This window comes from Acinonyx jubatus, chromosome D1 (assembly GCF_027475565.1).
Source record: "Acinonyx jubatus isolate Ajub_Pintada_27869175 chromosome D1, VMU_Ajub_asm_v1.0, whole genome shotgun sequence".
NCBI lineage: Eukaryota > Metazoa > Chordata > Mammalia > Carnivora > Felidae > Acinonyx > Acinonyx jubatus.
This window is the reverse complement of record NC_069390.1, coordinates 86,380,728-86,400,865: the sequence shown is the minus strand read 5'-3', so window position 1 is coordinate 86,400,865 and position 20,138 is coordinate 86,380,728. Positions and strand designations below refer to the sequence as shown.

The 20,138-nt window shown below is 40.6% G+C and overlaps 1 long non-coding RNA gene across 1 annotated transcript in view; it reads right to left on the bottom strand.

The window, feature by feature from the left end:
• LOC128311896 (uncharacterized) overlaps positions 1-18,243 on the bottom strand; it is a 62,967-nt gene extending 44,724 nt beyond the window's left edge. Inside the window, exon 1 of the long non-coding RNA XR_008290555.1 lies at positions 17,986-18,243. This is a non-coding gene — a long non-coding RNA (uncharacterized LOC128311896). The remainder of the gene's footprint in view (positions 1-17,985) is intronic.
• Between the last annotated feature and the right edge of the window lie 1,895 nt (positions 18,244-20,138).

Below are 20,138 nucleotides of genomic sequence, written 5' to 3'. Positions count from 1 at the left end.
TGAAATCTTTGGGAAGACTAGTGAACCAGTTTGGGGCACATATCAAGAAAGGCAAGACTCTGCCAACTCCTATGGGAGCAATGGGCTTAGGTGGCTGCTTCTGATGTCATACTTTTGGACACTACTGCCCCTAGAAACTTGCCATCATGAGAATGGCCTCCCAGTAATCTCTAACTGATTCTTGGCTTTTAACTCAGAGTTAACTTCTGTGTGGAAGCTTCTGATTGCCTACACTTAGATCACATACCCTTTCTCTAGCTGCCAGGGAAGGGGGAATTCCCTTTGGCTACCATAAAAAGGAGGCCTATCTTCCACCTAACTCAGCATTTCTTCCCCTAGTTTGGGAGTGTTTGGATTCTGAGTGGCCCCACAAAACAAGTATCTACCATGTTCTTTAGCCTTCCAGGTCTGGTTCTCAAAGGCATTTGCTCTCCAAGGCTGTTCTCCTCTGGCTTCACAGTAATTCTGAGGCCTGAGGAACTAAGGAGCTTTCTTGGTCATACTTGGAGGCATCATCTGTTGAATTCTTGATTGGTCTCTCCCAATTCCTTCCCTGAAAATCAGATATCATTTTTCTTTGAGTTTTTGAAAAGGGATGCAATGGCTTAACGATAAATAGGATTCCTTCTTCCTCTGAGGGATTTCTGCCAACAACCTCTTCTTGTCTTATAGTGAGCTCATCAGAGGTAAGCAAGAGGTACAGGACCATGTAGTCTCTCTGATTTTTTCAGCTTTTTTCTCCTTTGATAAGTGGCACAAATCATACTCTCATTGGTTAGACCCAAGTTAAAAAACTAAGAGCCATTGTTTCTTCCTTTTCCCCCCTTTCTTCCCTCCTTTTCTCCCTCCCTCCCTCCTCTCTTTTACCCTTTTTCTCCTTTCCTTATTTTTTCTTCTTCCTCCCCTCCTTCTGTTCTCCCTTTCTCCTCCCTCTCTCCTTCCTTCTTTCCTTCCTTCCTCCCTTCCTTCCTTCCTTCCTTCCTCTTCTTTCTTTCTTTCTTTCTTTCTTTCTTTCTTTCTTTCTTTCTTTCCTTCCTTCTCTTTTTTTCTTCCTTCTCCCTGATTATCTAATTTGGGTTTTCTTGGAACCTATCTGTCTATGGATTTACCTACTAGAATCAGAGGGGATGGTTGAGGAATCTGCATGGAGATGTGAGTTTTGAGCCTCTTTGAAATTCCAATGACATTTGTCCTGATTTATTATAATGAGAAAATTTGGCTCTAGCCATAATATGGGCTGGGAAAGTTCATCTTGTTTGAAAGGGCCAGCTTGTGATTTGTTAGAGTACTGGGATGATACAGGAAGGGGTCAGTACAGAACTTTTGCTTTGCTTCCTTCTCTTTCTTGCTCCCTGACTTTGTTTGTTACTTCCTAGTCCTGACACTGGAGAATGAAAGAAGAAGGAAAAAGAGGTGTATAACTCTTTCCCTAAGGAGTTACATCTTATGAGCTCTCCAGAAAAAGTTTTCATGTGGATGGCTAAAGATGTGGTATGTTAGAATGAAGCCAACACATAGTTTATTATCCATGTCTTTCTGCTGCCCACCAAATATTCTTCCTGTTCATGTTATTTCTTCATTAGGTCTAGGCACCTTGCTGAAGTCTGCATGACCATGGAGGTCTTAAGAAAACCCAGTGGACTTTTCACCAGCAGAAACTATGGCTGTTCCAAATGCAAGGAAATAATTTCTTGAGTGTCCCAAATTTCTCCAGAGGTCAGAGTTAAGACTCTTACTTCCAGGACTTTATGGAATCAAACTTGCCTGATAGGGATTAAGAGAGGAAGGGTAACCCCTTCCTTTCCATTTTAACAGATCACACTCTCAAGGTGAATCCAACTGGAGGAGTAGAATTTGGGGAGGCTATGGTTGTTGAATCACTAGGGTATTGGCATTATGGGAGAATTTTCTGGTCACTTGAAGACCAGAACTATAATTTAAGTTTCAGCCCAAGACTTGGTAGGTTACACAGTGCCCAGAGTTTAAAGCCCTATTACCATGTGTAACTTTGTAACTTCAATGTCACAGGCAGATGGCATTATTAACTAGTAATTCTTCATGACCTTTAACTCTGCTTTTCCTCCTTTCTCTTCCTCTCTCCCCTTCCCTGGGGGACAGTGACTCAAAGCCACATTCCTTCATTATCACACTTCCTTCTGTAGACTGAACAGGCCCATTCCAGGACACTGATCTGTGTGAAAGCTCTCCAGGGCTGGTGGGAATGCTGCTTTCAGAATCTGACTTGTTTCAGAAGCTTATCTTCTGGCACTTGCTCTTCCAGAGAAAAAGGCTTAGGCAGGAGGATAAAGGAGACTATAGAAGTGTATGTGAATGGAGCATTATATGCAGACTCATAGTTCATTCCAGGGTTAAGAGAGAATGAAACGGATGTCACCTAAACCCTTTAGAGGATTTGTAAGAGATAAATGAATATGTGCAGTTTACCTTTTACCTACACACTCAGGGTCATTTGTCATAGCTCTTTGATTACCTACTTTGGGTCTAATTAGCTCTAATTTGGTTCTTTACCAGGCACAATAACTATCTGCTGCAGCTACCCTCTAAATGGGAGCTGTGTGTTGAGTATTTTCACTGGAGAAGGATGGGGGGCAAGCTAAGTATCATGGCTGATATCTTTGTTTGATGTTAAAGACTTAGTGAGGGATAGAGGTAGCTGTATTTGTGAGTATATACACATGTGAATATGTGTGAGAGGCAGTGTTTGTTGGGTCCTCACATTTGCTTCAGATGGATGCCTGGGTTTCAGGCTGGGGGATGGTGAATGCAGGGGTGGAGGAAAGGGAGAGGGAGGGTGGGTGAGATAAGCTAAGGGAGTGGAATAGCTGTAATAAGAATTGGGGAGGCATGTGAAATGTGGGTGGCATGAGAATTGATTTTATGGCTGGATAGAGTTTGAAAATTCTTTGTCTGGCTAAATTAAAGGGATAATTTTTTATGCTAAAGAGATGACTTTATTTTTTTTCTCTTCTTTGGTTCTTTTTATGTAATAATTTGCCAACCCCCCCTCAAAAAAAATTCCTCAAATGGGTTCAAGGTGAAGAAAGCACAACTGAGCTCCGTGGGAAGGAGCTGCCACAGGAGGAGAGGGGGTTCAGCTGGTTAGAAAACATGCCTTTGGGCTGTTGTCCTCCTCCCCTGCCAGGGGACCAGATACTTGCCCACCCATTTGGAAAAGCTGTTCTTTATCTTTATCTTTTTGTTTGTTTGGGTTTTTTTTTTTTTTGCATTTTCTTTCCCCCTTTTTAACTGTGTCCAATCAAATTGGCACAGATGAGGCTTGGGAAAACCAGTTGGAGCCATCCCATTACTCCTGCCTATCAAATTCTGTGATTTCTGCTTCCTGTCCCATCCTGTCTTTTGACCCCAACTCACCCTGCCTCTACTGACGTCTGCTTTACCCTCCTCTTATGGTGTGTCTAACTCTGCCCATATGTTTTGGTATTAGGGGTGGGGGTGGTAACTTTGTGAGAGGTGTAACAAAACCATTAAGAGAAAGGAACACATTTTGCCAACATCATTAGCCATTTGGATCCTCACTTTCTCCATTTTGCAGATACAGAATACTGATATATGGGGAGAAAAAATAAATTGCATGGTTGCTTTAACAAATGAGTTAAAGTGATGAGTATGGCTTTTTGATTCCTTGTTTGATTCTTTGAACACTTCTTTTTCTTACCCATTAAAATTTTTTTTTAATGTTTATTTATTTTTGAGACAGAGACAGAACTTGATCAGGGGAGGGGCAGAGAAAGAGGGAGACACAGAATCTGAAGCAGGCTCCAGGCTCCGAGCTGTCAGCACAGAGCCCGATGTGGGGCTCGAACCCACGGACCGTGAGATCATGACCTGAGCTGAAGTCGGACACTCAACCACTGAGCCACCTAGGTGCTCCCATCCCCCCATTTTTTTTAATGATTATTTTTGAGAGAGAGAGTGAGAGACAGAGAACATGAATCAGGGAGGGGCAGAGAGAAGGAGACACAGAATCCAAAGCAGGCTCCAGGCTCTTAGCTGTCAGCACAGAGCCTGACCTGGGGCTTGAACTCGTGAACCACAAGATCCTGACCTGAGCTGAAGTCAGATGCTCAACTGACTGAGCCACCCAGGCGCCCCTCTTACCCAGTTTTTAAATCCTGAGTTGGATCATAGAGTTCTATAATTGAAGGAATCCTTAAAGAACATTGACATTGGGTGAGGTCCTCAAATAGTGCTCTTGGAAGCCCCTTTTACCCAGTCTGTTTCATTTAGAACAGTTCTATGCCTACTGATTTTGTATCTTGAGCTTTGGCAAATTGGAAACTCCTTGGATATATTCCATGTACCTTCCTCTATTTTTTATTTTTATTTTTCTATGTTTATTTATTTTTAAGAGGGGGAGAGAGACAGAGTGCAAGCAGGGGAGGGGCAGAGAGAGAGGAAGACACAGAATCTGAAGCAGGCTCCAGGCTCTGAGCTGTCAGCACAGAGCCAGATGCAGGGCTCAAACTCAGGAATCACGAGATCATGATCTGAGCCAAAGTCGGACGCTCAACCGACTGAGCCATCCAGGTGCACCAACCTTCCTCTATTTAAGAAATGAATAAAATGAGCCAGACAATAAAGAAAAAAGGAAGAAAATGTCTTCAATGAAGAGCTCTACTTACTTGCAATGTGCCCATTACTTAAATGAAAACACACACACACACACACACATGCAAAACAAAGCCCAAATATTTCAATATTTATCAAGACAAGTGGAAATGCTTTACATAATCCTTAGTGGGGGAGGGAACGATGTGAAGTATTTATTAAAAGCGCTTTTTTTTTTTTTTTTGGCAGGGTGGGAGAATAGTGTTGTCATTGTAAATGACCATGGCATGGAACCATCTTCATTTTTTAAAAAAGGTTATTTATTGTGGGAGAGAGCGTGAGAGGGGGGGGAGAGAGAGAATCCCAAGTATGCTCTGCACTGTCAGTGCAGAGCCGGACCCAGGGCTAGAACTCATGAACCATGTGATCATGACCTGAGCTGAAATCAAGCTTAACAGTCAGCCACCCAGGTGCCCCTGGATAATCTTTATTTTTATGTCTTAAAAGTGTAGATGGTGGTGACATAGTGTCAAGAGAAAAGGTTCAAATGTTGAATAACAATGCTAAAGCTGCTGATAAAATTTCTTCTTGGTTGGGGACAAGTGATTTTCCTTGGGTATTGAAAGTAACAGAGTTTGGAATGACAAACTGGTGAAGGAAGAGCTTAAAGATAACTGTGGTGGTCTATTTTCATCATCATTACTCCTCTGCTACAATACCTGGCATGTTGCAATCCTAAACTGAAAGATCTTGCTTGACCTCTGAGGAGCTGGGTGGCCACAAGGAAAACAAAACCAGAAAGTCAGAAAACCCAACTTAGAGCTCATCTATGCAATTATGCAATTAAATCTGATTTTAAGGTATCCTAATATCTCGCTTGCCTAAATATTCCTTTCTTGGGTGATGGTTTGAAATATAATCAAGAATCTTTTAGACTCTAGATCTCCAGACACAAAACCATCATTCTTTTCATCCATTCCACCTAAATTTATTGGAATATAGGAATCTTTTGATCAATGAATGGAGGAGTCACACAGATCATCTAGTTCAATAATTTCAAAACTATTCTCCAAGGAAAAAGAAAAGAGAGAGAGAGAGAGAATGAGAATTGAATAAGGAGTGGGGGGTATGATCCTAAGTGGGAGTCTTTGGCCTGCTTCAATCAGAGAATCTCCTATGTGTTTGGCTATTCACATCAAAAAAGGCTGATAGAGCTTTAGAAACTGTAGTCACTGATAAAGGAGATTTTATTTTGCTTAAATCATGCTTTTCAAGCTTTTTATTCAGCGATGGATTTTTCTACATAAAATCTTCTGATTATATATACAGATGTATATATTATCATTTACAATATTTATGTTATATATTATAAAATATATGTTATAGAAATAAAATAGACAAAATATATAAAACCAGAAAGAATCGTATTGAATAATAAGTGGAGGGCCCAGCCCTACCAGCTTGGCCTTCTTGGTCTTCTGAGATATTTTCATGCAATTTAGGATTTCAGGGGCCCAGAATGGAAACTACTACCCTAGACAACAGATATGCACCTAAAAGTTATGTGTAAGTGGAAACTTTGTAGATGAGATAACATCTCATTTGCCCACAAGTATCTTCTATGCATTTAGCTAAGGCAGAACAACTGTAAGGAGACCACATACATCAAGTATGTTAGAGAGACTGCAGAATTACATCTCTAATGAAGCAGCATAACTTTAGCCCCTTGACAAGCACATGTGGCAAGTAGGCCAGGCCAATTATGATTATCAGACGGCTGGGAATGGTCCATGATGAAGCTCATTGTGAAAAGGGTGAGAGTCCCAAATGAAAGACAAAGAAGCCAAGCTGAACATAACTCCAGGTACCCAACTAGTGGTAGCTCCAACAAATCCCAAGGAAACTTGTCTTGGTTTATACATAACATGGAAAGACTTCAGGTAACCATGCTGTCCAAGTTCATTTTCTAACAAGGGGTCCAGTGATCTGCTGTCTTAGTACTGACTCCTGCTCTGGCTCCTCCACTGACCCCAACACAGTACACTACCTACATGGCAGGTAGGCAATGGCATCATTCCACCCCATGAATTGCTGGGGCCACCCGGGTTAGCTGGCCTCCTTTGTCCTATTTGTATGTGGAAATTGGGATTTGCTGAATGACCTGGGATAAGGCATGGGGCGGAAAGTCACAAGAAAATGGTAAGATTATATAAGGCAGAGGTTGAAGAAAGCATTTAGTTCAGGGTGGGGACGAGTAATGAAATTAAAAATTTTTAAATCTAACTATAAGATTTTCTTAATGAAAACCACCTAAAGAGACTTTATGGCTAATCTAATTGTTGATTTTTGCTCTAGGGGAGTCTTTGAACACCTCAGGTTGTCAGCAGTCACACCTGTACAAGAGGCTACTGGAAATGTGTCACCTTTCAGAAGATGCTGTTTCAAACCCCACCTCCATGTTTGGGTGGTTGGGTCTTTTGCCCTGAATCATCTGCTTTTTGGCATAGCCATCTAACAACTTATATATGACTTATTCAGTGTTTGGTTGACAGTGGGGGTAAAGACTGTGATTTAAGAAAAAACTTTTTCTCTGTAGGAAGCTAAAAGACTGGTGGCATAATGATCCTGGCCCAGGGCCTCTTCAGCTTAATTAATTCTAATGACAAATATTTACTGTGCATTGAACATATCAGGCAATGCTCTGATTGAGATGATCTAATATGGTAATGGTGAGCAGTTTTGAAAAATTAATGATTTAAAAATGTAGTTACCAGTCTAAGGTTCTGGAGGCACAGTGCCAGGCATTATTCCTGCACAAAAACCATTCTTGGCTGTGGGGAGACTTGTCGGCAATGGTGGATTGGCCATTTCCCTTCTTTTCCATAGTTGGGGGGAGGGAGACAGTTCTTGGCCCTGTGCCAGTATATAATGCTAATGGCAGGCTCCCATATCTCCTGGGTGGGCCTGCTTCTTTTGTTACAAGTCTGTCCCCAAACCCAGACTACTCCTGAACTCAGATTGGAGAATACTCCCAAGGGCTGTGCGGTGGGGTAGGCAAGCTGGTGGAAGTCCTCTGGTCTTATTTGTTCCGCTTCCCTTCAGCCCCTCAGCACTAATTCGTTTGTTTGTATTTGGGGAAAAAAAATCTCTCATAATTGTCTATCTTTTATTTCCTGGAATTTGACATGAAAGCTGTCATTGTTTTGGTTAGTGACCTCCAAAGGAATAAACCATCTGAGCAATAAGGACAGCAACAATTCTCCATGGTATGGGTTTCAAACAGTTTGACTTTTAAGTCTGGGTGTCCATTCTGTTAGAATTGAATGTGTAGTGAATTGGGGGTGGGCATAAGACGGGGGGATGTATTTATTTTTAAACTCCTTTGGCTGTAATGAAAACCAGCTGCTTCTCCAACAAGTGCATTACTTTTCCCAAAGAGAGCCTCATAGACAAGCTAAAGCTATGGGGGTTTCATGTGTTTTGACTTTTCCTAATTTAATCAGCTTGAATTTTACCCTTTATCTTCTGTCCTATATGGTGGATTGATTGATGCCTTCTTTTCTGACTCCTTCTGTACTAGTGGCACCCATTGGCACATTTAGTTTGTTGAGGACAGATGTGAGACCTCCCCATCACTGACTCATGGGGGCAGAAATGGTCGATCCCCTCCTGAGGAGGTAGATCCCCCTCCATTCAGTTTGAGTATGGGTGAGATGCATTGTCTGCCTGCTGCATGTAACTCCAGCTCCAGGTCCATACAATGTTTGGGTGTCAGGAGAACATTCCCTTCACATGTGCCATTCCATTAGGCATCTCCAGTCACCTTTTCCCCAGAAAAGTAGCACCAAATTAAAAATCTCACTTCAGTTTATAGGCTGATGAGTAGGAGGGCTTGGAGAACAGGAAATGCAGTGGGGCAGAGAGCAAGACAGCAGATAGTGTTGAGCTGGCCACCTCTATTCGTTTGGCCACGTGAGAATGTGGAAGAATGATTTAGTAGGTGCTTCCTTCACCTTGTGTGGATGATGCAGGCAGATGATGGAATGTACCTTTTTTTTTTTTTTCCTGTAACAAAGAGCTTTTGGCGGGGACGCTTCCCAGTTATTAAAAATGGGGCAATGAGGTGAGCTATAAATACAAGACTCTGTGTAGGAAAATCCAGAAGTAAGGAAGGGAAAATAAGATGGAGTGAACACTGCTGGAGATAAAGAAAAGATTAAAACTAAGTGAATAGATGAGTAAAGAAGGGTTGTTGAGATTGAGTGGGAGAGACAGTTCAAAAAGACAAGTAAAATATCAGTAATGGAGTCAAAGAAACACAAGAGTGACTTTGTGCCCTTCCTCTCCCTGCTCTAGAAAGAGAGAGGGTTGGGGGAAGGGAAACTGGGGAGATTGGATTTATAGGTCAATGGAAGAAATGGCAATAATGAAAATAAGGAGCTCAGGGATTTTTAGGTCATTGGACACCCCTGAAACTATGGGTAATGTGCGTTTCAGAAAGATTTGGGCAAATTTCCGCAGAGCCAATTCAGAGAACATGATATAGTGTGTCTTGACTCTTTATGGAGGGACATGCTCTGTAGGACCAGAGAAATACACACAGCTGGGTCTTTACAGCTATATCTAGTTTCCATGTAGTTCTCTTTCTTTTCTGGTTCCCATAACACTTGTCTGTGTTCAAATATATTTAGCTTTTGATTCTATTCAGCACAGCGAATTGCTTCTATTATTCACTCAGTTTGTTTTAGTATATTTTGTCATTTCTCACAAGACTGTGAGATTCTTAGGGAAAAGGAGAGTGCTTTATTTTTCTTTTATATTATTCATAGCCTTGTAGAGTGGTGAGCAAATGGTAGGTCTTTCATTCCTTTGTTTGTTCATTCATTCCTTCCCTCCTCCTTCCCTTTCTCTCTCCCTCTCTTCCTTCCTTCTAATGTTTATCAAAAACTTACTATGTGACATGCCCTATTCTAGGCCCTTAGTATGAGACATTAGAGCAGAGGTCTGTGCAATGTCAGGGATCTCTGGGGGAGGAGTGTTCCAGGTATAGGGAACAGTAAGGTCCTGAGGAGAAAGTTGTCTAGTGTACGTGTGTGTGGGATAGCAAGGAGGCTGGAGGGCTGGAGTAGATTCTGGAGAGGCATATGGGGTCAGAGAGGAAACCAGAGCCTGGCCCAAATAGGATCCTACATCCAGAGTAAATAAGTATACATGTTGGCTTCTATTCTGGGCAAGATGGAGAGCTCTTGTGTGGAGAGTAGACTGAGTGGCAAGGGTGGAAGTTGTGAGGCCATAGGGGCCATTACAATAGTTGAGGTAGGAATGGTGGTGGCTGGGATCAGGGTGGCAGTGGCTGACATGAGAGAAATGATTGGATTCTGGATCTTTTGGAAGATGGAGTTGACAACATTTGCTAATGGGTTTGATGTGGGGAATGACAGAAATAGAAGGAGTAAAGATCACTCAAGGTTTTAGTCCTTGTCAGATGTGTGCATAGTTTGAGTTGAGTGGCTCTGGACAAGTTGTTGAACAATGGAAGCCTGAAAATGAGCCTGGGCCTCAGTTTCCTCAGTGTCTCATCTTGAATGATGAATGATGGTTGCCAACCATACCTTAGGTCCAGATAAGGGTGACATAAGTGAGGTTCAGGATAAGTTATTCATTCAGTCTACAAATAGTTACAGAGTATCTATTATGGCATGGCTTTAGCTGGTGTTTTAGGTTATCCAGCCTGAATCTATCATTGTTTTGGGACCTCAACTCATTCTGAATTCAAAAAAATCCAATCCAGTTTTACTTCAGTGTTATTGTAAGCTTGTCTATGCCCTGTAAACAGACTTTATTTTTCAGAGCTGTGTGAGGTTCACAGCACAATTGAAAAGAATGTACAGAGATTTCCCTATATACCCCTTGCTCCCACCTGCACCCAGCCTCCACTATTATCAATATCTTGCACCAGAGTTGTGCATGTGTTACAATCAATGAGCTTATACTGACACATCATTATCATCCAAAATCCATAGTTTACATTAGGGTTTATTCTTGGTGTTGTACATTCTATGAATTTTGACAAATGATGTGGATTCACCATCATACTACCATACAGAATAGTTTCATTACCTTAAAAATCCTTTGAATGATTTCATCCCTCCTTCCCTCCCTCATACTCTCCTACCCCCTAGAAACCACTGATCTCTTTATTGTCCCCGTAGTTTTGCCTTTTTCCAGAATGCCAGATAGTTGGAATCATAATATGTAGCCTTTTCAGATTAGCCTTTTTGCTTAGTAATATGAATTTGTTTCCTTCGTGTGTTTTCATGGCTTTATGCTTCATTTCTTTTTAGTGCTGAATAATATTCCTTTGTTTGGAGGTACCGTGGTTTATTTACCCACTCACCTACTAAACGACATTTCAATTGCTTCCAAGTTTTGGCAATTATGAATAAATTGTCTATAAATATCAGTGTGCATGTTTTGTGTGGACATAAGTTTTCAACTCCTTTAGGTAAGTACCAAAAAGCATAATTGCTGGACCATAGGTATATTAAGAGTATGTTTAGTTTTGTAAGAAACTGCCAGGGGTGGGAGTGGGAAAATTGGATGAAGTTGGAAAAATATACAAACATCCAGTTATAAGATAAGCAAATACTGGGAATATAATACACAGCATAAAATTATAGTTAACATTGCTATATCGTGTATTTGAAAGTTGCTAAGAGAGTAGATTCTCATCATAAGGATGTATCTGTATGTGATGATTAATGTTAACTACCTTTATTGTGGCAATCATTTTACAATATATGTAAGTCATGTTATGCTGTACATCTAATCTTATACAGTGTTGTATAAGCCAATTATATCTCAGTATAACTGAAAGAAAAAAAAGAAGAAATTGCCAAACTATCTTCCAAAGCAGCTGTACCATTTTGCATTCTCACCAGCAATGAGTGAGAGTTCCTGTTGTTCCACATCCTTCCCAGCATTGGGTATTGTCTGTATTTTGGATTTTGGTCATTTTAATGGATATGTAGTGGTGTCTCGTTGTAAATTTTGGTTCCCTGATGCTATACTTATTTTCCATTTGCATACCTTCCTTGATTAGGTGTCTGTTCAGGTCTTTTGCCCATTTTTAAATCAGGTTGTTCATTTTCTTACTGTTAAATTTTAAGAGTTAATTTTATATTTTGGATAACAGCCGTTTATCAGACATGTCTTTTGCAAAGATTTTTTCCTAGTCTGTGTCTTGTTTTCCCATTCTCTTGACAGTGTCTTTCATAAGGAGAAGTTTTTAATTGTAATGATGTTCAACTTATCAATTATTTTTTCATTGATTATGCCTTTGATGCTGTATCTAAAATTCTAAATCCAAGCTCCCTAGATATTTTCCTATGTTATCTTCTGGGAGTGTTGTTGTTTTGCATTTGTTCAGTGCTTTAAAAACTTTATATTTCTTCTGAAACTTTCCACTCATTTTCCCCAATACCCCCCACCTCTTTACCTCTTCTTTAATACCCTCTAACTCAAGTAAAAAACAGATTATATCACAACTCCCAACACACTGACATTCTTTTTTTATTAAAAATTGTTTTTAACATTTATTTATTTTTGAGAGACAGAGAGACAGAGCATGAGCAGGGGAGGGGGAAAGACAGAGGGAGATACAGAATCTGAAGGGGACTCCAGGCTCTGAGCTGTTGTTAGCACAGAGCCTGACATGGGGCTCGAACTCAGGAACTGCGAGACCATGACCTGAGCTCAAGTTGGACGCTTAACTGACTGAGCCATCCAGGTGCCCCCACACTGAAATTATTATACACAAAAGAGGTAAAGGGAGATTGTTTAACTTCTAGTTAAGTCTTCTGGAAGATCCTGGGAGACCCAGGTCAATAGCCCAGTCCTTATGTTCTAGATTATTTTATTCAGAGATGCATATCTTCTCTCAAATGTGCTTGGCTATTTTATATGTGCCCGCTGTCCATGCTGTCTTCCACAAACCCCCACCCAATATTTTACCCTTGGCTTCTTTCCCATTCTGTCTGAGTCAAGAATAGGTTAAGATAGAATTGGCTTTTGGACTCTTTTGATGAAGGCTTCTTTCTGTTGACAAAGTTCTGGGAATAAAGACTATTGAGTTGACTGGTATATTATGTTCCAGTGAAAAATTCTAATACTGACAGCAGTAGTTCCACAAAAATCCCCAACCCACTTGCACCTATACTAAGATTATGGGTTGTACCCAGGTGATCTCAGAATCATTTTGATCCAGTTTGTATCTAGTACTGATTGCCAATTGTTTCAAAATCCTGTGCTGACTTCATAACCACCCCACACCCCCCAAATTTGGCTTTCATTCCTGGTTGCCTTTATTTTTGGCTTTGCTTTTGCTAATGCTGTGCACAAACCCTTTTCTAGGATTCCACAGGTTGAACTTTGGCTCTTGTAGTTAAGTTGCCTGTTACGCACCATGAACCCAAGGAACCAGAAACCGAGAAGTGTAATCATGGAAAACTTCTGAAGAACTAGATATTCATCCTCCTAAAGCAAAGTTTAAGGCTGGTTTAGAGATCTGATAACTGCTTTACCATTCAGCCCAAAGGTGGCCATGGCTGGGGCAGAAGCTGGTCCACGCTTAGCTGAAAAGATTGGGTTGGGGAGGAATTATGGCATCAGCCAAGTTGGGGTGAAGGCAGCACTTTGGAGGAACACTGTCCTGCCAGCAAGTTTCTTAGAGAAAGGGCTATAAATAACATTGTGAAGTATTATTAGAAAGGATTGTTAAAACAGTAAGGTGCACATGATTAATTTATGAGCAGATAGGAATAGGAGAGATGGAGGATAGAGCGTGATGGATGTTGCTCAACAATAACATTAGAGCAGGTAAAAGAAACATCCATGGAGAATGGAGAAGGAACAGAGGGTAGAGAGGAACAAATGTGTGTCAGAGAAGGTTTTCCAGACTGGTTCCATCATAATCACCAGAGAGCTTAAGAATTTACCTCAAAGATTCTGACAGAGTGGGTTTGGGTTAGGACCCAGGAATCTGTTTTCAAAAACAGAGTCCCACACCCCAATTCCCAGGTGAGGCTGATTAATGTTTAGATTTATGTAGTCATTGGTTTAGACAAGCAGTAGGCAAACTATAGCACCTGGGTCAAACCCAACTTGCAGCAACCCTGTTTAACAGCCCAGAGCTAAGAATGTTTTTTACCTTTTTAAAGCATTATTTAAAAAAAGCAAAAAGAAGATAGGACAAAGTTATAAGTGGCGTGTAAAGCCTAAAATATTTTCTTGCCCTTTACAGAAAATGTTTGCCTACCTCTGGTTTAGTAGGGAATAAATAAATAGGATGTTACAGCTGGTGAAGAAGTAATGAGATCTGCAAGACTTCTACAATGAGTCACTCTCCCTACAGGCAAGGGGACATTTGCTTTCAGTGTGGTTCTTATTGGAATTGATGCACTATCATTTTTTCAACTCCTACTTGGTGTCAGGTGCTATCAGGTGTGTTATATTTGCACAAATATATTAAGGTTATTGATAAGGAAGGGACCACATTGGGTGGCCCATTAAGGGGGTACTTAAAACTATTTCAGCTCCTCCTTTGTTTAGCTAGGGGAGGAGCAGAGCAGAACTTGGAAGCTCAGGGAACACACTCCCAGTTATACAAATATAAGGCACTTACGTAAGCATGTATTATAATGAGATAAGGATGTGACTACAGTTTTTTTCCTTTATAATTACTTCTTACTTTTATTTATTTAAATTTTTTTTTGATTTTTTTAATTTAATTTTTTATTTTTAAAAATTTATATCCAAATTAGTTAGCATATAGTTGACTGCAGTTTTTGAAAAATGGCTTTGCAAATGCTGTCTTACCTCTTGATATATGAATTGGCCCAGTAGGGAGAAGGAATACAGGGAGACGGGGCAAGGATATAAAGAAAGTGGATCACTTTGGGAAAAGATCTAATCCCAGGGATTTCTTGGAAAGGAAGGGCCCAAACTCAAGACCAGTCACCCAAACTCAAGACAAAGGCTCAGGCTTGTGGGCAAGGACTGTTTTTTATATGGTATGTGCCCCTTGTACCTCGTACTCCTGCCTAAGGATCACCAAAAGGAGAGCAACAGCTGAGGATGGAGTGTGACTGAAGATCTATAGCATTGGTGTCTGTGTGGTGTTCCCTAGGTAATGCTATTGAGAAATCCATCCTGGGTCTAGGGACAAGCACAGACTTTTCAGAGCAATACCCTGGGAAAGAGATGGGCCATTTGGTTGAGGACAGAGCACTTTGGATTGAGTGAAACTTGGGAGTTTCTGGAAAACTCGTGGACAAAATAACTGTGTGAGAGAGAGATGCTAGGCTTGAACAACTTGCCAAAAAACCCATAAAGCAAGATATCTTTTTTACCTTCAGTTTATATAGATGAGTTGCACACATTATTTCATTTATTCCCGTATTAATGTGGGAAGGGAGCCATAGAGAAGTGAAGCAACTGACCCAAAGTGAGCACTGAGTGGGGGGTCAGAATCCCAACCCAGTCCCGTGTGATTCCAAAGCTACTTTCTTTCCACATGACCCCATTGCCTCTGGCAGAGTCATGCATTATTAACGAGGTCCTACAGGTAAGAAATCACTTTCAAACAAGAAAACTGAGACACAGTGAAGTGAAGCCACTTGTTCAAGGTTGTTCAACTAATTACTAGGATTTCAATAGACCTGCTTCCAAAATAGGGAGATCTGAGTTTCCATAAACCTCTAAGAACTTCTTATCAAAGGAATTGAGAATGTCAAATGGAGTATGTTGAAGCCTGTAGGTACAAAGGAGCATTGAGGGAAAGGGGAGCTTTGCAGAATGAGCACATTTCACTTTCCTTAATGACCTGCCAGCTGATGCCCACTTTGAAAGGGCTTTTAGAAAGCAGGAAGGTCTGAGTGGCTTTTGGCAGTTTTCCTCTGGAGAGTACCTATTTATTTATTTATGAGCTCTTTAAACATTAACTTGGCTAGTCTAAAGCAATCACTCCAAAATTTGGAGCTCATGGACTTAGGTCAGATATAGGAAAAGTCCTCTCCACCCAATCAGTACCCCAAGAGGGCATGAATCTAGGTTGATGCCCATTGTGGGCACCTGTGACCTGGCTACCCTGACTTCTCAAATAGCTCAGCTACTCATGGCAGTGGAAGAGATGCCAAAGAAGGGGCTTGAAATCAACCAAATTGTCAAGTTCATGTCCCACTGCTCCATCTGAGAAGATGCCGTGCCCCAAGAGCAGAGCCCAAAGCCTAAGATGTCTGCAAACCAGGGAGATTTCAGAGCACTGTGGGTATAGCCCAGGCTTTCTCACCTGAGCAGCTTCCTGATGTGTTTCATGGAGAATTCCTGTTAAACTTCAATTTCTGAAGATGGTATGAAGTCGTGCCTGGCCCAAAGATGGTGGAATGCCTGGAGAAATTTATGAAATGTTCCTTGATGATGGTTAAGCACAGAATCTAATCATTTCTCAGGGGTAGTTTAGGCAACACCCTTCATGGAGGTGGAAAAAGGAATGGGGGACCTCTTGAATCTCTTGTCTCTGAGAGATCAAAATTTTGCCTGTAAGAGCTAACTGAGCAGAATGTCATTTAAATGTGACAGGAATTGAGTTGGGGCAACCAGCCCAGATGGGGACAATCAGGCTGTGATCTGGTCCTCAAATTATTCAGAGTTGGCTTTGTTTTCAGTTTCACCTTCCTGGCCTAGTTAGTATGAACATGAGTAAGAGGTACAGATGGACAGACAGGATACTTTTTGCCTTCTCTTCTAGTGTGGCCCATATCTGTAGTCAGAAAAGACAAATATTGTGGGCCTAGCCTATTCATCCACAAAGGGATGGTTATTTCTCTGCAGGTTAGAAGGTTAGAACTATGGAGAGACTTTAAAAATTTTCTTGCTTGAAGTCCTTGTTTTTAGGGGAAGAAAATAAAGCACAGAGAGGAGATATGATTAACTCAAAGCCAATGCAGAACAGAAGGAGCAAGGTTGAACCAGACCCCTGGCCTTCAGAGTCTCAGAAAAGAATCAGAAAAGAGAAGAAAGCCAATGTTCTCTCTTCTCAGTTTTCTTAACTGTGATGTCAGAGAGTCAGAAAGAAAGTTGACGTCTTAAGTCCCAGCCATTTCTAATATTCTCTGCTAAATGGTTTCACTATAGGAAAATATTGACTGAAGCTGGGTCCCTGAGAGGCAGTTGCAGATAGTTTGATATTTTACACAGTAATGCCTTTATTTAGAAAGTGTATCATTGATTGCCAGTAGTTTTATGATCTTCTGTACTATCTCCCACTGCCTTTCTGAAATAGGGATATCATATTTAAATCCACAGTCTATAGCAAAAGGAGGGAGGAGCCTCAGTAACCCATTCATTCAAAAAACTTTATAGAGCTTCCATTGGGGTATAACGAAGAACACAGCCATTAAGTCCTCATGGTGTTTATAGAACCAGATATTTGTGGAGAACATATACGGACTTAATTTTCTTGCTCTTTCTCTCACTTTTCAGTTGGTGAGAAACAGAAACACAGAAAAGGCATTCTCAGAGAGGTGGGGAGAGAGGGAGGGGAAGCAGAGGAGAGAGAGAATGAGGCATATAAGAAGGAGAAAGGGAGAGAATATCTCCCAAAGGATGTTTGCAGAGAGGGAAATATTCGGCGGCTGCTTCTTCTTTTTAAAAATTAATTGTGGTTAGCTGAACTGTATCAAACTCCTTTAACTCTCTCAACTGCAGACTTTTCCACTTTCCGGTAAACTTGAGTTGCTATGGTGAGAGAGTGGCCTGGGACAAGTCAAACGTAAAACATTGGAAACAACACCCCAACGCCGTGCAACATATTGAATAATTAGAATGACCTGCCATGTGTTTCCCATTCCTTGCTACAAGTCAATTGCCTTATGATTTATCACCTGTTTTTCTAAGCAAAGCTTGAGCCCTCGTTCTCAGTTCCTCTTTCTTGAATGTGTTAAGAATGGTTGGGGGCACAGAAGGTAAGGAGAGTAGACAAATGTGTAAATGCACTGTTTTTCCTTCAGAAAGTTTTCTTAGACCCTCTGGCCATGTGGTATCTGTCCCCTCATATCACTCTCCCCTTTTGTACCACTAATGTAACACTTTTCACTTCTAGTACCTCTCAGGGATTAGTAGAACTAACTTGTAAAATGTTGCTCTGAAGTCCACATCCAAACCACTCACTCTGCTTACATGGCACCCAGGCTTCACAAAGCACCTTCGCATTTCATTTCATCCCATCTTCCCAATAACCTTGAGCAGCAGAAACAGCCAGCATTACCCTGTTTTCTACCTGCAGGAATGGAAATGGGCCCTGAGAGAGAGGTTAATGGCCCACCCATAGTCACTCACATAGAAGTGGGTTCAAGCTTGAGTGTTCTGAATTCATGTCCATGGCTCAGCAGTTTTCTTCACAGTTCTGCTGTGTTGTCAATGATTTGTGAACTTGGAGGGCACTGGGCAATAAGCATTTGACATGAGCCAGAAAAGAGAAGAAAGCCTATTTTCTCTCATCTCCATTTTCTCAACTGTAAAATAAGAGAGTTAGAGGGTTTACCTCTCAGGTCCCAACCATTTCTAATTTGGGAAAACATTGACTGGGTCTAGGTCTCTGGGAGGCAATTGAGGATAGTTCTATAACATTAAATATTTTATACAGTAATTTATTTATTTTAAAAAGTATTACTTATTCCTGTGTATATAAGACATTAATGTTAGCAATGTTAGCATTGTTGCTAACAGTTATAAAGAGGTATCTTCTTAAGGGCACTCAAGATTCAGGAGCTTGAGTAAGTTTTCAGATTGAAAATGTGATTTCATAAAAAAGCTTCTGCATAGTGAGGGAAACAACCAACAAACTAAGAGGCAACCTACAGAATGGGAGAAGATATTTGCAAATGATATATCTGGTAAAGAATTGGTATCCAAAATATATAAGGAGCTTATGAAACTTGATACCCCCAAGATGAATAATCCAATTTAAAAAAATGGACAGAAGACATAAATAGATATATTTCCAAAGAAGACATACAGATGGCTAATAGACACATGAAAAGACACTCAACATCACTCATCATCAGGGAAATACAAATCAAAACTACAATGATATATCATCTCATACCTGTCAGAATGTCTAAAATCAACAACATAAGAAACAACAGGTGTTGGTGAAGATGTGGGGAAAGGGAAACCACCTTACACTGTAGGTGGGAATGCAAACTGGTGCAGCCACTCTGGAAAACAGTATGGAGCTTCCCCAAAAAGTTAAAAATACAACTACCCTACAATCCAGTAATTGCACTACTAGGTATTTACTCAAAGGAAAAAAAATACTAATTCAAAGGGTTACATGCATCCCAATGTTTATAGCGACATTATCTACAATAGACAAATTATGGAAGCAGCCCAAGTGTCCATTGCCTGATGAATGGGTAAGGAAGATCAATAGAATATTACTCAGTGATAAAAAAGAATGAAATTCTTAGAATTATTCTAAGTGAACTAAGTCAGAGAAAGACAAATACCATATGATTTCACTCATCTGTGGAATTTAAGAAACAAGACAAATGAATAAAGGAGGAAAAAAAGAGAGAGGCAAACCAAGATACAGACTCTTAACTATAGAGAACAAACTGATGGTCATCAGAGGGGAGGTAGGTGGGAGGATGGATGGAGATTAAAGAGTGCACTTGTCATGTTGGGCACTGGGTGATGTATGGAAATGTTGGATCAGTATATTGTACACCTGAAACTAATACTACCTAAGTGGAATTTAAATTTAAAAAAATAAAGAAAAAAGAAAAATATTTGATTTCTTTGGTTTACCCAGAGGTGTTCAACCATAATGATGATCAGTCAGGATTTAATAAGACCAACAATACAATAACCAATAATAAAAATTGCTAGCATTTATTGGGCACAAAATAGAAAGCATGTTTTCTGGATTATTCTATTTTGATCTCTCCTAACAGCTCATGAGGTAGGTACTGTTGTCAGAAAGAAATGCTAAATGTCTTCCAACCATTAAAGGGTAGACCTAGGATTCAAACCCAGGAAGTCTGTCTGCAGAATTGGCTCTTTTGCCAATTAATTTTTTAAATTTACAGCAGGTGAAGTTCTGGTTAGGGAGCCAAGAGAGGGCACTTATCTTTGTAGGCCAACCACTGAGGACACTGAGGGTTAGTTTCCATTTTCTTTGGAGATCTTAATTAGTCCACAGGTTACTGGTTGTCTTTGAGGGTTGCTTCAATCCTATAGGACTGATGATCTAGAAACAGAGCCCTGGGCAGTGGTGAAGACACTCAGAGTTTCACCACTTGGCTTTCAGTTTCTTGACTCCTTTGGACCCCCACCCTCTATTATGACAACACAACATTACCTCAGATTCATTGTAATTCAACTGAATAGGTTACCATAAACCACATTCTAACGTGTTTTCCTGGGGAGGCACCCTGGGGTCACTCTGATTGGACTTGGGGGAGACTGGTATCCTTAATTAAATTTGT